The sequence below is a fragment of the Eptatretus burgeri genome, chromosome 7, assembly GCF_056783735.1.
Source record: "Eptatretus burgeri isolate ZD-2024b chromosome 7, Ebu_testis_v1, whole genome shotgun sequence".
NCBI lineage: Eukaryota > Metazoa > Chordata > Myxini > Myxiniformes > Myxinidae > Eptatretus > Eptatretus burgeri.
The window spans coordinates 73219724-73235274 of NC_140967.1; the positions used below are offsets into that span (position 1 = coordinate 73219724).

The 15551-nt window shown below is 45.1% G+C and overlaps 1 long non-coding RNA gene across 3 annotated transcripts in view; it reads left to right on the forward strand.

The window, feature by feature from the left end:
* The window catches only part of LOC147023534 (uncharacterized), a 52041-nt gene that overhangs the window by 35682 nt on the left and 808 nt on the right, over positions 1–15551 (forward strand). Inside the window, exons 2-4 of one of the 3 annotated variants that reach the window (XR_015060260.1) lie at positions 7882–7997; positions 13581–13663; positions 13796–15551. The exon at positions 13796–15551 is cut by the window's right edge and continues 808 nt beyond it. This is a non-coding gene — a long non-coding RNA (uncharacterized LOC147023534). Of the gene's footprint in view, positions 1–7503; positions 7998–13580; positions 13664–13795 lie in introns of those variants that run through there. The other 2 variants (XR_015060259.1, XR_015060258.1) reach the window with 2 other exon arrangements.

Sequence of the window (15551 nt, forward strand, 5' to 3'; positions counted from 1 at the left end):
ACCACGGAGTCAGGAGCCTCCAGCTCCACCCTCTCATCCGTGCTCACGCCCCCTAACGGCAACTCCTCACCACCCAACTGCATGACCCCCCGGCCCAAGTCGATCTTACAACCACCGGCCGTCAGCACATCCAACCCTATTAGACATGAGTCGTACACCTCTGCCACCCAAACCTCTATCTTGGTTTTCACAGTGCCCAATTTAAACGACACGAAACCACGTCCTATGATAGGGGCCGTTGCCCCGGTAGCTAGCTGCAAACTATGGTTTTGCAGACGGTGGATCTCATCCCAACCGTCTACACTCGAATCAAGGACCACAGGGCTGATGATCGTGGCGCTTGCTCCTGTGTCCACAATGGCGTCTACCCCTACGCCGGCAATCTTGCACCGAATTGTTAAGCTACCTTTGCCAATTTGGCCACAACTGATGACCTGTCGCAGTTCTGAGGGCTCTTCTCCGTCTGAGTCTGCCGAACACGGCCCTACATGTTCGGCACTTCTTAGTTTCCCGGGGACTGGTGGGGGGGTGATGGTTGGGCCTGGCTATCCCTATTGACCCGGGGCGGAGTTGGTGGTCTAGGGGCCGTGGCTCTTCTCTTCGCGGGGGCCTTTCCCTGCGCGGGGCGTTGCACCTCCGCTGCAGGTGGTCCCCTGCGCCACAATTATAACACCTCTTCTGGTAAGGTGTTTGCCTCCAGTACGCCGAATTATACCCCCCTCCATTCCGAATTGGGGTACCCCCCGATGGCCCATCTCCCGCCCTTCCCGGGCCCGACCGCCTCTCCCCAGGTCTCCCGAACCGGCGGTCGAACATGCCCTGCACCATCCTTTCCATTCGCGCTTGGTCGCCCAGGGTTGCCCCGGCTCCCAGCGCACTGTCGTTCACGGGGTCCACCTGTCGGACTGCCACCGCGTGGCGCCCAGCCCCTCCCAATGGCGTTCTGGCTGCCTCCCAGCAGGCAGCAGTATCAGCCGCCTTCTGGAGGTTGTCCGGGCGCCATACGGTGAGCAATGTTCCGACATCGGTGCCCCCTATTGCTCGAAGGAAATGGTCCAGGGCAATCTCCTCCCGGTACTCCGGTGGCATGTTGGTGTGCGCGATCCCCACCAAGCGGCGAATGTCATGTGCCAATTCTCCCAGTGATTCCTGGGGACGTCGTTTGCGCCCGTTGAGCTGAGCTTTAACAAGCTCGCTCTGCTGGTCCATGCCAAATCGGTTTTTTAGGGCCGAATGGAGATCCTCCAGGGTCGCCCCCTCACTGGGTACCGTGGTCAGGACTTCCAAAGCCACGCCACGCAGGGCCGCTGTGAGTTGTGCCACACCCTGCACCTCGTTCCAGCCATTGCCTCTGGCAACACACTGGAACTGGGCCATATATGCCCTCAAGTCCATCTTGCCATCGTACGGGTGTAGCGGCACCCTCGGTTCTTTCGAGGTCTCCTCCCGTTCCCCAGGGACTCCGGGAGGAGTGTACCTCCCCAGTCCCAACGGTGCCTCACTCCCGCAGGGTCCGAGCCATTTGCCCGGGGGCTCCACCACCCTTGTCCGCGTCTGTCCGTGCCCCGCGTCGTCCCGCTTACTCTCCCAAGCCATTGGACTCGCACTCTGCACACCCCCTGGAACAGTCATTCTGGGTACCCCCATTAGGCCAAAAGACCCCGCGGCCTCTACCCTCCCCAAGCTTGGCATGCTCACCCCCGCATCGGGCAAGCCTCCTCCTCCGCCTTGTGACACCGGCCCCACCTGGGCACGATCCGCCTCGAGGGAGTATATCCTCTCCTCCTGTTCCCGAAGGAGGCCACCCTGCTTCTCACACCGGGCCTCCACCCTATCCGTCAGTCTCTTCTCCATTTCCTCCATTTTCCCCTTTATTACCCCATTTATTTCCTCCCCTATTGTTCCAAATGACAGTTCCCCGACTTTTTCTCTTATTTGCTCCACCTCCCCTTGTACCTGTGTCACCATCTTATTTGTCTTGGATATTTCCTCCCTCGTTGTCCGAAACTGCTCTTTTGTCTCGCCCCGGTTTTTTCCTATCTGCTCCCCCAGTTCCTCTGTCTTTTCTCCGGCTTTCCGCTCCATTTCATTAATTACCTCCTCATGTCTCTTTCTACATTCCTCCGCCACCTTCTTTAATCCTTTCTGTGTCTCCGCTTTTACCTCCTTTCGCAGGTTTTCAACTTTGTCTGTCATTTCCCGATGTCTTTTCTCACAGTCCTCCTTCACGGCTCCCAATCCCTCCTTTATTTTCCCTTGTTCTCTTTTTAATTCCTCTATCGCTGTCATGTTCCTCCCTATTTCCTCCTTTATTTGGTCTTGTCCCTGTTTTACTTCTCCCAATCCTTTTCCTACTTTGTCTATTTTTCCCACCACCGTCTTTATTTCGTTTACCCTCTCTTGTTTACTTTCTTCCATTGCGACTCCCACTCCTTTTACTTTCTCTTTTAACCCGGTCACCTCCGCTCGTATCGTGTCGACTTCCTTTTTCATTTCGTTTTTTAGTTCTTCCAAGCTTCCTTTTAGGCTCATTCCCATGTTCTGCGTCTCACCCCGCAGCTCTTTCATTTCTTCCCTCATTTGCTGTGTATTCACATCCATCGTCGTTTTCACTTCGTCCATTTGCTTGTTCATTCCGTTTCTCATTTCATTTGTGTTTGTATCCATCTTTTCGTTTATTTGTTGTGTATTCGCATCCATCTTTTGTGTATTGGCATCCATCCTCGCTGTCATTGCCGCCAGCATGGCGAATAGCTGGGCCATGTCGGGTGCGCTTGGGTGAGCCGTTTCGGCAGGGGTTGGGGAAGGGTTTTGGTGGAGAGGGGGAGGGGAGGTGTCATACACCGCGGCCGCTGCCGCACCCATTTCGGGCTCTGGGTTCAGTTGGGCGAGTTCGTTTTCCTGTACAGCCAACATTTCCTGCACGGGGATTTCATCCTGAGCCATGGATCCTACACATTCTACATCCATTTCTAATACCCCCGGCTCCCGCTCGCCTTGAGACGCCATCTTGCTTCTCTTAAAGGGTTAATTTTAGCTCGCTCGTAATTTGGAGGGAATCGGGGGTCGCTCCTCTCACCCCTGGACCGATTCCCGTGAATTTAATTGGAGACAGGAGAGCCCGTTTTCCCGTTCTCCAATACCAGTGCCGCGAGGAGGGCGATGAGTTTATATCGCACGACCTGACACCAGTGTTGCGGATTCGCGCCCGCCGGCGTGCTGACGGCCACGTAACTCGAATCGCGGCACGTCGCCCACCGGACGGACAATCCAGTCGTGACCCTCTCGGACTAACGCCGGGAACCAGTCACGGGTGGACCTTTCGGTCTCACCGCGATCGAGCCAATCGGCCCCCGCGTGGGATAGGGTTGCTCGCCAAATTCGACCTACCTAAGTACCCACACGGAGGGTAGACCGGGCGATCGCACCTCGCCGCAGGTCGACTTCGGACACGGGCCACTTAAGCGACCCGTTCCGTACTATCGGGATAACCGAGCGGTGTTATCGTCGGCCTCGACGGTTCGATTAATTATCGGGCGTATTCAGCCCACTACCAACCCTTTACGTGAAGCAAGATGAGGATTCAATGAAAGAAATGACGAAGCGAAGCGGGAAACAGTTCAACACAAAGCACATTTATTCGCGATGAACGGAAAGCACACATATTCAATTCCACCAAAAGCACATAGAAAAGGAAAAGAAACACAATGCAATTTTACACAAAAAGCAAATGCGACAATGCAGATCTAATACCGATTACGCGAGCACACGGCAACACTTATACAATTTTACTTCACAGACGGCGCCGACAACACATATCCAAAACCAAGAAAAGAACACCCTCAAGGATGAGGCGGGCCTGAGGCCGAGACCGGGTCGGGCCTACCCGTCTGGTGATGAGACGCGGAGCGGCGATGGTGCCTCAACTCCGCGGGCCTCGCGGACAGTGTCTGGTAGGGGGTGGGAAAGGGGCCCCCTTGGTCGCACTATCTCAGCGCGGGGGGAAACAGGAGGGGGTTGCTGATGCTCGGGGGAAAGGAGGATTTCTACTCTGCCTCGAGTCCCGCGACGAGCGTCTCCACCTCGACCAGGTCACGCCGTCGGCCTCCCTGGTGTGCAGCTCCCGGCACGACGCGAGCACCCCCTCGTCTGCCCTCGCCGCCTCTCCACAGCTCCGTCCTCTTCGCTCCGACTCCAACGCACACGACGACGACCAACTCCTTCTTGCTTCTTCTTCCCAACTCCACCGACTGCGAAGTCTTAACTCTCCCGACTTGACGAACGCGGTCGCTTATATAAGCCCCGTGGCTTCGCTCTCTCATCTTTGACCCCCTGCCTTCGACCTTTCACCTCGCTCCCCATTGGCCCGAGAAAAAGTGGGCGTGAATCGTTTTTGATCCGTTTTTGGAGCTGAAAATCCGTGGTTTTGTACACGCTGTTCGGCGCGCGCCCTGCACGAGTCCAACACCGGTACCCACAAGCGGCGCAAGAACGGTGGCGATGCGACGGTTGCGAGGTGTGACGTGAAGCGGCGCCGCGGTGGGTGGTTGATGTTGTGGTTGGTGGTGGTAACAATGGCGGTTGGTCCAAAATAAAGATAGTAAAAGAAAAACGGCTATCCTGAAGAGTCGCAGCACGCATAAATGACATGTATTCCCACTAGACAACGGGTTTGGGCCTAACTACACATATACTTACCGAGATATCTCACCTAAGGGACCTGAATGGTGGTTTGCGAATTTGGTAACCACAACAATATATATATATATATATATATATATATATATATATATATATATATATATATATATATATATATATATGCCTGGTGTTGGCTCAGTGGTTAGGGCAGCGGCTTGGGATCCAAAAGGTCCTGAGTTCAAGCCCTGTTAGGCCACTGAATTAATACACTAGGGGGTTGACTCAGCCTGTCATCCTTCCGAGGTCGGCGAAATGAGTACCAGTATACTGGGCCGGTGTATACCCCGGTTAAAATAGGTGTACCATATCCCTGTGTCGTAAGAGGCGACCAGGGTTGCGTCAGGAAGGGCATCCGGCGTAAAACATGTGCCAAATCACTATGCGGATCATACGGATGATCCGCTGTGGCGACCCCTAACAGGAGCAGCCGAAAGAAGAAGAAGAAGACTGTATATACAGAAATATACACATATATATATATATATATATATATATATATATATATATATATATATATTTATATATATATATATATATATATACTGAAACGCAAAAGAAACTTACCACCTTTTGAACCTTCAAATATCAACAATAACACTGCGTGTAGTAAATCTGTGAACTTATTTGTTGACAACAGTGTCCTCACTGTCAGACAAAATGGTCATGGATGGTCACTTGAACCTTCAATGGTCACTTCATGGCACAGCTGTTGAACAGCCGTTTTGACTGTCAGTGATTAGCCAAGGGGTACAGGATGATTTTAATGAGCTGCACGTGATGTCTTGATATTGGCTTTAGAAAGGCCAGTGCAAAATGGGCATTTCAATCAACATGCCACGATTGTCAAGGGATCAACGGCAGTGTGCCTTGGGCATCCTGCAAGGCGGATTGAGCTACCGTGAGGTGGCACGTCGCCTTGGCTGTTCATACCAGACGATATCGGCCCTGGTGGACAGAGACACCCTCCACAACTCTGCAGATGACAGACCTCGATCAGGGAGGCCAAGAGTCACCACTGCAAGGCAGGACAGGCAGATGGTCCGAAGTCAGATGGCTTCAGACATTGAGGACTGAGTGGGACAGAATCCAGCAGCAATCCATCCAATGGTAGGCAGTCTGTGCCGACGATGCACTGCTTGTATCCAAAACAATGGTGGCCACACGCTTTTGAAAGGGGACTGACATTGCACCCTGTGCTGTTCTGCACTGTAGAACAAACTTATGAGATGGTGTATCTTGGTCAAAAACTTGACATGTCATCAATAAAATGCCAATGTTTCAATTAGCAATGAAAGTGTGACATCTCTCTGAAAAAGTGACATATCTGGTTTTCCCCTGTGGTCTTCATATATATATATATATATATATATATATATATATATATATATATATATATATATATATATATATATATATGTATATATATATATATATATATATATATATGTGTATATGTATATATATATATATGTGTATATGTATATATATATGTGTATATGTGTATATGTATATATGTGTATATGTATATATATATATATATATATATATATATATATATATATATATATATATATATATATATATATATATATAGACCACAAGGGGAAAACCAGAGATGTCGGGATAAGTCAATTTTGAAGAAACTGAAAAACAAAGTTTCAAGACTGGTGGACTGTTTAATAACTGTCATATAGATTTATTTTCCAGTAAAAGGAAGAGTGATCATTGGCTGATCAAATTAAGCATGCAGCATTTGCCAAGCTTCTGTGTTATTTCATTTAAGAGCAAAGAACGAATCAATGTTGCAAACTGACATCACTGGTTATTCCCTTGTTTTATAATTGCCATGCAGTTTTAACCCAGGATGTGTCGCAACTTCATGCTTGTTGGTTATTAGCACACATTACATGACTGGTGATCACAGATTTTTTTTAAAAAAACATTAAACGGTCATTGTTTTTTTGTTTGATTGGTGTTCAATGCCATACTCAAGGGTATTTCGCTTATATGATGACGGATTCTCCATTTCTTACTACGTACTACTTGATATGATGGAAACCCGGGAGGAAACCAAGGATAAACCACCCCCGCGATAGCCGAAGTCACCTCATGTGACTCCCTCATATACCTAAGCAGGTTGATTGGGCGGTAGGTACATCGAATGAGGATGGGTACTCAGACGCGCTAACCATTAAGCCACGGCGTGGGTCCCATAAAAGTCACAATAAAGGTTTGACCAGGCTTGAACCACGATATGCACCAACTACGGAGCCCATGATATAACCAAATAGGCTTTTGTAGTGCTCAGAGTTTATGCTGTGAAATTTTTACAACCTTTCATTTTTTAGTTTCTCAACTCTGAATATTATGGTAGAACAGTTAACATGAATGAAAGGGAGATAACCAGGAGTAAAGTACTGACAACTGTGGGTTTCCACTTGTTCAGCTTTGACAACACTTGTTTTTTCATTGCACGGCTAAACTTTATATCATATAAATTATGTGACACCCCTGCTTATTTGTTAAAGTAATATTGTGAGAGGAAACCTTATGTTGCCAACTAATGGAAGGTGCAATAACCCTGAAATTTATAAAAAAGTGACATCTCTGGTTTTCCCCTGTGGTCTTCATATATATATATATATATATATATATATATATATATATATATATATATATATATATATATATATATATATATATATATATATATATATATATATATATATATATATATATATATATACACACACACTGTATGTATTATCAGATTGCAGCGGTTGGGATGACATCTTTTTAAAGAAGAATAAGAAAAGGCACTTCCAACAAAAAGTAAAACTCGATCGACTGCTAATTTGAGCAATACGCAAGAGCAGACCTGATCTCAGGTGACGTTTTACCAGCTTCACAGCCAGCTTGCTCAGGTCAATGGACCCCCAAGCCTCGGCACATGTCCGTTTTTTTCATTTTGATGAGACCGTCCATTTCCGGTCACGTGCTGGTGCTCGAGATCAAATGGAGGAGGGCTTTTTTAAAATTTCATTTTATTTTGCAAACCTCAAGCAAAATGTAGGTCAAATCACATCATCGACGTGCAACTCTGCTCTTTTATTGTTTTTACTTGCATGTGATCTGGTGTTGTATGTGTGTACATCTCATCAAGGTATGTGTACACCTCAGACTTCGATGCCTCATTGCGAATGAAGAATTTTTACAGGAGAAACTTCATGGAATCGTGGATAAAGCTCTGTTTGACCGCCTCATCGGAATGGCAGCAGACCAAGTGAAGGTGACACGTGAGTCTATTACATGCACACACACACACACCAGGAAACTGGACAAACTACACACAAGACCGTCTCCGCACCACACGTGCACTTCACATCCTATGAACAATGCAAACCCAACGTCACAGACACTGTACACAGAACACACCACATGCCAGCAACCACATGTACAAAACAATAACCGCAACAAACCTATGCATATGTGTTGTATGTTATGTTGTACACACAACACAGAAAAAATGTGTTGTAAATTTATCCACCCTATGATGCAGAAGTGGGTCAATTTGACCCGGTCTGATTTTTGTTCTCCTATAACTTTGTTACAAAAACATTTTTATGCATGACCTTTCATCAGTATTTCAAATAAAGGGGAATACATGTTCCTATGTGTGTTTTGATTTTTTTTCTGTTTTTCAGGATTGCGGGAAAAAATATTTTAAAGTGAAATATAACATTATCGGATGCTGAAACGTCTGTCCGAAGTAAAGGGTTAAATTTCATCATAACCTCTGAATCCATACCTGTGGCCGGATTGATGCAAGTGTGGAGTCCACCATTACCAATCTACCAGTGGAGGAGAAAACCACGATCACAAGCCGTGTGTCTCACACCATCGGAGCCTTTATACACATGAATGAACCCAAACCTAATTTCTCGGTACCAGAGCCGAAGGCTGTGAAAAGTCTGAGAAACAAGACCGATTTGATCTTTGCACCAGCAGACAAGGGCAGGGCAGTGACAGTCATGGATAAGGAGTCATTCCATGGGAAAATCACATCACCACTGGATGATGGTAAAACTTATCAAAAATTACCTGATGGGCCAACTCCAAAGCAGCAATGATCCTTGAACACACGATTGTCCATGCTAAAACGAGCAGGCAGGCAGGACAACCAGGATTACAATTGGCTTTACTGTAGCAATGGTTCAGCAACCAAACAGTATGGTCTTCCAAAGATCCACAAAGGCAATGTCTCAATGAGACCCATAGTGTCCTTCGTTTATGCACCGTCTTCCCGATTGTTGGGCTTCATAGTACGTATCATTGGCAGACTTGTATGAAAGACCGATAAAATGCTTAAGAATAGTGGTGAATTTGCCGAAAGGATAAGAGAAGTTCGAATCCAAGATTATGAGATGGTGGTATCTTTCGATGTAGTTTCACTTTTCACCAACATGCCAGTCAATCTAGTGGTGAGCATCACACTCGACCAGTTGAAACATTCAAACAATTGGAAAATAGCTTGTCAGAACAGCCAACTAATACCTGAGCATGTTGCTTGCTTTCTGGAGATGTGTCTGAACAGCACGATCTCCATCCATGACGGTGCACACTACCGATAAATATTTGGCACACCTATGGGTTCACTGGTCTCTGCTGTTGTGGCGAGTTTGGTGATGGAGGAACTCGAACAAAAGATATTTGAATCTCGTGAGAATTGGCTTCCACGGTACTGGAACAAATATGGAGATGACACCATCATTGTGCATACAAACATGGTAGACCACCTACTGGGACAACTTGGCCGGGTATTCCCCCAGCATTAACTTCACAATTTAAATTGAAAAAGAAAGCAAACTGGCTTTTTTAGATGTGGAAGTTCACCGTAAGCCTGACGGCTCCCTAAAAACTTCGGTTTACAGGAAAACAACCCACACCAGCAAATTACTGGATTTTAACTCCTGCAACCCATCTCCCACAAATGCAGTACAACACAGACCTTGGCAGCTCGGGCATGGACAATGTCATCATCCAAAACTGATGCAAATAAAGAAATCAGATTAGTTCGAGGAGTTCTGCTCAAAAATGGGTACACCAAGGGGATACTTCCCACCTTGGAAGAACGGAAGCAGCCAGACACGCTTGGGCACTGTGTACTGCCATACTACCTGGGCCTTTCTGAAAGGATTGGCAGGATAGTATGCAGCACAAGCATTGGTGTAGCCTACAGGCCTCTATGCACCATCCATAATGTCATTTTTTTTTCAAAGGACCCAATCACAACTGATGATAAATCTGGAGTCGTTTACCATTCATCATGCAGACAGTGACCAATTCTACATTGGTGAAACTAGAAGAAACTTAAAACAATGGCTCGATGAACATAATAGAGAAATTAGGCTTGGAAAGGTGACCCAGTCAGCCATAGCACGTCATTGCCTGCAATCTGGCCACAAATTTGACTTTGGGACCCGTGTCCGAGACATGACATGCAACAAATGACACAGGTTGATTTTGGAAGCGTGGTACGTGAAGAGCTGTGAGGGTGGTCAAACTGGGGAGACGGTGGACATACCCACACAATACACACCTCTGATACAAATGGCGAAACCTGGATGGTGCAAACAGCTGGATAAGGCAAGCAACAAACAACAATCAATCCCAAACACCACATCCACACGTGCCCAACACCCAAAGAGAACCCCAACACTCAGACAACCAGCACCTTATCATGTCCAACCCAAACACAAAACCAGCCGTGTTTGTGCCCCGGAAACATAAAAAGAACAACAAGCGCACACACAGTGCTCACCCACACACATAAAACACCAGATTACGTGTAAGTAAAAACAAAAAAGAGCAGAGCACCCCATCAATGATGTGATTTGACATTTATTTTGCTTGAGGTTTGCAAAATAAAAAATATATAAAAAGCCCTGCATTTGACCTCGAGCACCAGCAAGTGACTGTAAATGCGTGGTCGTATTGAAATGTAAAACCGGGCACGTGCCGAGGCTAAGCTTATCAAAAATTATCAAAAATTTCACACCACCCCCATCCCATTCACCATGAATAAATATACAGGTGCACCAGTCCTGTCAGGTATATTGGCCTGAAGAAGCTGGCTGTGAAGTTGGTGAAACATCTCCTCAGACCAGGTGGGTCTGTTCTTGCTTATTGCTGAAATTGGTGGAGAAGATCTAATTTTACTTTTGGTTGGAAGTGCCTTCTTCTTCTTCTTAAAAATATAAAATGGAGATATATTAATTTAATTTTGAATTCTCCAAACCTTTAATTGAGCAAAGAATCACTCGACGGTTTGATAAGCAACATGAAGGAACCGTGCATTCATTGACATTTCTCAAGAGTAAATAAAAACTCCAAATCCCCCTGAATATAATGTGAAAAGGGGGTTGGGTGTGCCATTAACATCATGGGGACTTACTCCTATGGAGGGTTCTAATTGTATGACCATGTATTCTGGCCCTTTGGAGTGAGGATGTGTGTGTTTGTTTGACAATTGACTCCAGCCTTTGGGCTGAGGGACATGTGTATGCCCACGGGACAGTGTTGTTGGTCTGTGTGCTTCCGCCTTGGGGTCAAGGTGAATGTCCCAAGCTGTTTAAATGTTTTGTTTTTTTTTTAACCTTTTTTCTGTAAAAAGGCAACTTCAAAATGAGAGTAAAAAAGCCCGAAATCTGGATAGATGGCTCCATTTCATGTTTAACCATTGTTGACCACATAATCTTTCTGTTTGACAGAGTCTTCAGGCTGAGGCCTCGGGATGGAAGTGACACTTTGGTGTAGGACTTTATGTCCATTGGAGATCGGGGAAGCACTGGTCATGCTCCAGATATATATATATATATATATATATATATATATATATATATATATATATATATATATATATATATATATATATATATATATATATATATATATATATATATATATATATATATGACACTGTGTGTGTCCATCCATCCTTTAGAACGTTTCCTCCATAACTCCAAAACCATGAAAGCTAGTGACCCCAACCTTTGCCTGCCTACGTAGTGAACCCCCAATTAGTGCATGAATGAAAATTGAGTGTTTGGATTAATTTAAATACTCCTTTTGAAAATAATTTAGTATAGTGCTCATCACAAAAAAAATAAAAATAAGCTTTACGAAGATGGCGATGCACCATCTTCGTCAACACTCTGTCAGTTCGCTAGAGTCTTAAGCGACCATTTGTTTTGGCCTCCTCAACATTGCCTTGAATTGGAACAGACCGCAATGATTTATTCACGATAGTTTTATTTTCAGTTTCCTCACTTATATTATTGAATGCCTCATCATCATTGGATACATGTCAATGCTTATAAACGCCCAGAGATGCCAGCATTTGTGGCTTTATTTCATTTCCACACATGCCATAACCCGGAGAATCTCAATCTCAGCCAAATTTCAAAATTTAAACTTCTTTATTAACTTCAGCAGCACTTCCAAAGGCTAAAAAAAAACAGTTCATTTGTCCAATTTGGACATCGCTTGATATTCCGGGCGTCTCCGTGTGCATGGTGTTTATACTTGATAACCGATCGGCTTTCGCAAATTACCCGCCAAGCCAGCGTTCCTTATCAACCGTTTGGTTAGAATGCTTGCTTGAGTGCTTAAGCTACTTGGTGAGCATTATACAATACTTGCACTGTCACTGAATACTGTACATCTCTCGACTTGATCAAAGTTCATGGCACACTCGCCTGTGTTTGGCCATGCAGTACCTTTCCTACATTGGCTCGATTAGCAGGTGAAGACGAGAAAGACAGGAAGTTCTGCCCCATTGATTGGCTTCACAATTAGCCAATGCATACTCAAAGTTCCACTCAGCCTTTATGAATAAATATACGGGTGCACACTGAGGGTACGTACCCCAATTGACATTGCCAAACCACCAGAAAAGGTAATGCATTTTCGAGCGAGGATCCTGCCAGGTTTGACGTTATCAATCAGCATCCATAGTTGATTCACATATCAATGGGCTGTGGACTTATCCACAGCGAGGTGGCCTGCAGGACTGGAGGTTGGGAAGTCTGAGAAGTCCCCTTCATGTTGAAACCCCACGTCCGTAATGGCATATATCAGAGTACCCACCAATTAGGTGGGTAGAGTTTGAGTATGATGAAAATTGAGTGTAAATGCAACTTGCTCTAAACTATCTACGGAGGGCAACTTTGTTCCGATTGGACAAAGGTCAGTCTTACACCACGAGGAGTACTAAACCACCATTTAGAATTTCTCCATTTTTTTCTGCTAATGTCCAAAGACTTTCGGAATGAAATTTTGCCTCAACAATGGGAATAGAAAGTATGCGGGGATGAGATAACTTTAACCTTAACCTAATTACGTATTTATGTCATGACCCAATTATAGACACTTTAACATTTTTGACCGCAACTCGACTCATGTTTGTCCAAATGGAAATCAATTGCCCTCTCAAGATAGCTTAGAGCAAGTCACATTTACACTTAATTCAGATCGTACCCCTCCGGGTTAAAGGCTGAGGTCAAATGGCAGTCTGAAAAAATAAATGCGTTTATTGTCATCACTAACTTTTGCCAATGTGGAATCTCAATGAACGTTTGGCTTTCCAAGGTGCTTTTGCATCATAATGATAGATCTGCGTTGAAGTTGTGCATCCGATATTTGATTCATGTTCTTGACCTACATTTTTGGTTTGTGACCTAATTCACAAAAAAAGTTATTTTTAAATCATAACTCGAATGATTTTCCTCCGATTCTCATGATGTGAGATCTATGGATTGACTGTAGAATATGGTGACACATTTTCTTCACCTACACTCCATCCCTAAATGTCGTTCAAGGTCATGTGTTGGTGTGAACAAAATATGGCCATCATTGCATGGAGGCCAAGCAAAAATGGATCTTTATTTTTCAAGAGACAGATGTGAGTGAGTCTTTGTTTTTCATTTATGTGTTGACTGCTTTTGTTCGAATGGTTCTAATATACGTGGCACATGCTTGGGAGCCTCAGTGGTGCGTGTTTCTGTCTGCGCTGTCGCTTATGATTTGCCTACAGGTGATGAAACCATCCGGCATGTGAGGGGGTGTGCAGCATTGGGACTCTCATGTATGTACTATTTGTGAATGCCTACAGCTGTGGAGGAGCTCTGGGAAAGGTTTGAAACAGCAAAGGGCTTACCTTGCAGCAAAGGCCTTTCATGGTTGCTTTATACAGCTTTCTTCAGCCAGAAAACCATGGGAGGAGTAGATTTATTTATATAATCCTATCCACCTGGGTTAGGGTGGTTCACAATATAATGGTATAAGTAAAAGTTTTCCAAATTTTGCCAGATCGCATTTTGCCTTGTTCCTATTGACATTTTGAACATCTGTACCAAAAATTGAGCCAATAGGACACCAGTAAAGGGTGGCACACTTTTCACAATTTTTATTGCTCAACCGAAGCTCTATGGACAGTTGCGGAACTTACTGAGTAATTGCTAACATCATGTCCCAAGCTCTTTGCTGTCACTATGAAGGATGCAGCAGCCTGACGATTGGATAGACCCTCTCTGTCCCATGTTGTTGTCAATGAAGCAACAAGTACTTCAGATGAGCCTCGCTTCTTTAATCCTGCATGTGAGATATGGTTGGGCTTGGCAGGCGTTGCCCTGTAAGCGAACTCTTAGTCTGAACCATCTTCAGAGGCTGTTGATGAATCTTGTCCAACTTCTTCCCTCAATCGAGATAGCGTGTGAGTACCTCGGGTACACTTCTGTTTTGCCATTGTTTCTGCACTGTGTTCAGCTCTTGCGTTTCTCTCAGCTTCTCTTGCCCTCTTTCTCTTATCCTTCCCTTGCTGAACCTTGTCTACACATCCAAAAGAGCATGACATCCGGTCTTCTCTTTGGTGCCTGAGAAATTCTTTGTCTTCTTCGGGGATCTTCAGGTCGAATATGTTTGCTGCAGCAATATCGAAGAGGTCCTGAAGACCCCCTAGCCAAGTTTCACGACGTAAAAGAGCTCCATCCGTCTCTCTGTTTTTTCTCTTTTATTAGCTTCTTGTACTCCGCATACAGCTTCTTGATCTTTTTTCGAAGATTGGCATCCGTCATTGTCGGTAAACTAGCTCTCTCCCATATCTTCTTTACTTCATCCATTGTTGCTGCTGTGGCGTTTGATAATGCCTTCCCCTCTTCAATATGATAGAGGAGGTGGAGTAGCACTTGCTCCTTTGAGGGAAGGCAAGCTCCTAAAATGGAAGGTAGAGGGGGCTTCTCGAGCAAGTTACATTTCTTTCTTGGTGCCATTATTCCTGAAAATAGAAAAAAAACGTCAACATTGTGAAAAAGCGATCTGGCATAATTTTGTGAAACACCCTAACCTGGGTTTAATGGATTAGGTGAGATGTGAGATGTGTGTCACTCCACACTCCACACTCCACACTCGTTGGGATTTGAACTCAGGATCCTCAGATCCCAAACCCCCACCATAACCATTAAGCCAACACCAAGCTTATTTCAGACAAAATATTATCTTATACATGTTAGTCAGAGTTGGACACATTGGTTTTGGTGCAGGTGTGTCTCATAAAGTTGATGATTTTGTGGAACGTGCTGAGAAGGTTTTTCTCCATCATGTTAAACAGAAGATATTTGACTGATTGATAAGATCTTGTGAGAATGTATTTAAACTCCATCATCACCTTTTAATTAAGTTTGCTTGGTTTTTTGTGTGAACAAGTTCCTATTGTGGGTCCATTGATGTTGAGTAATCCACTGATGTGGACCTGCGACTGTGGTTGTATATCCGCTGTTTGGAGAGGTTCTGGG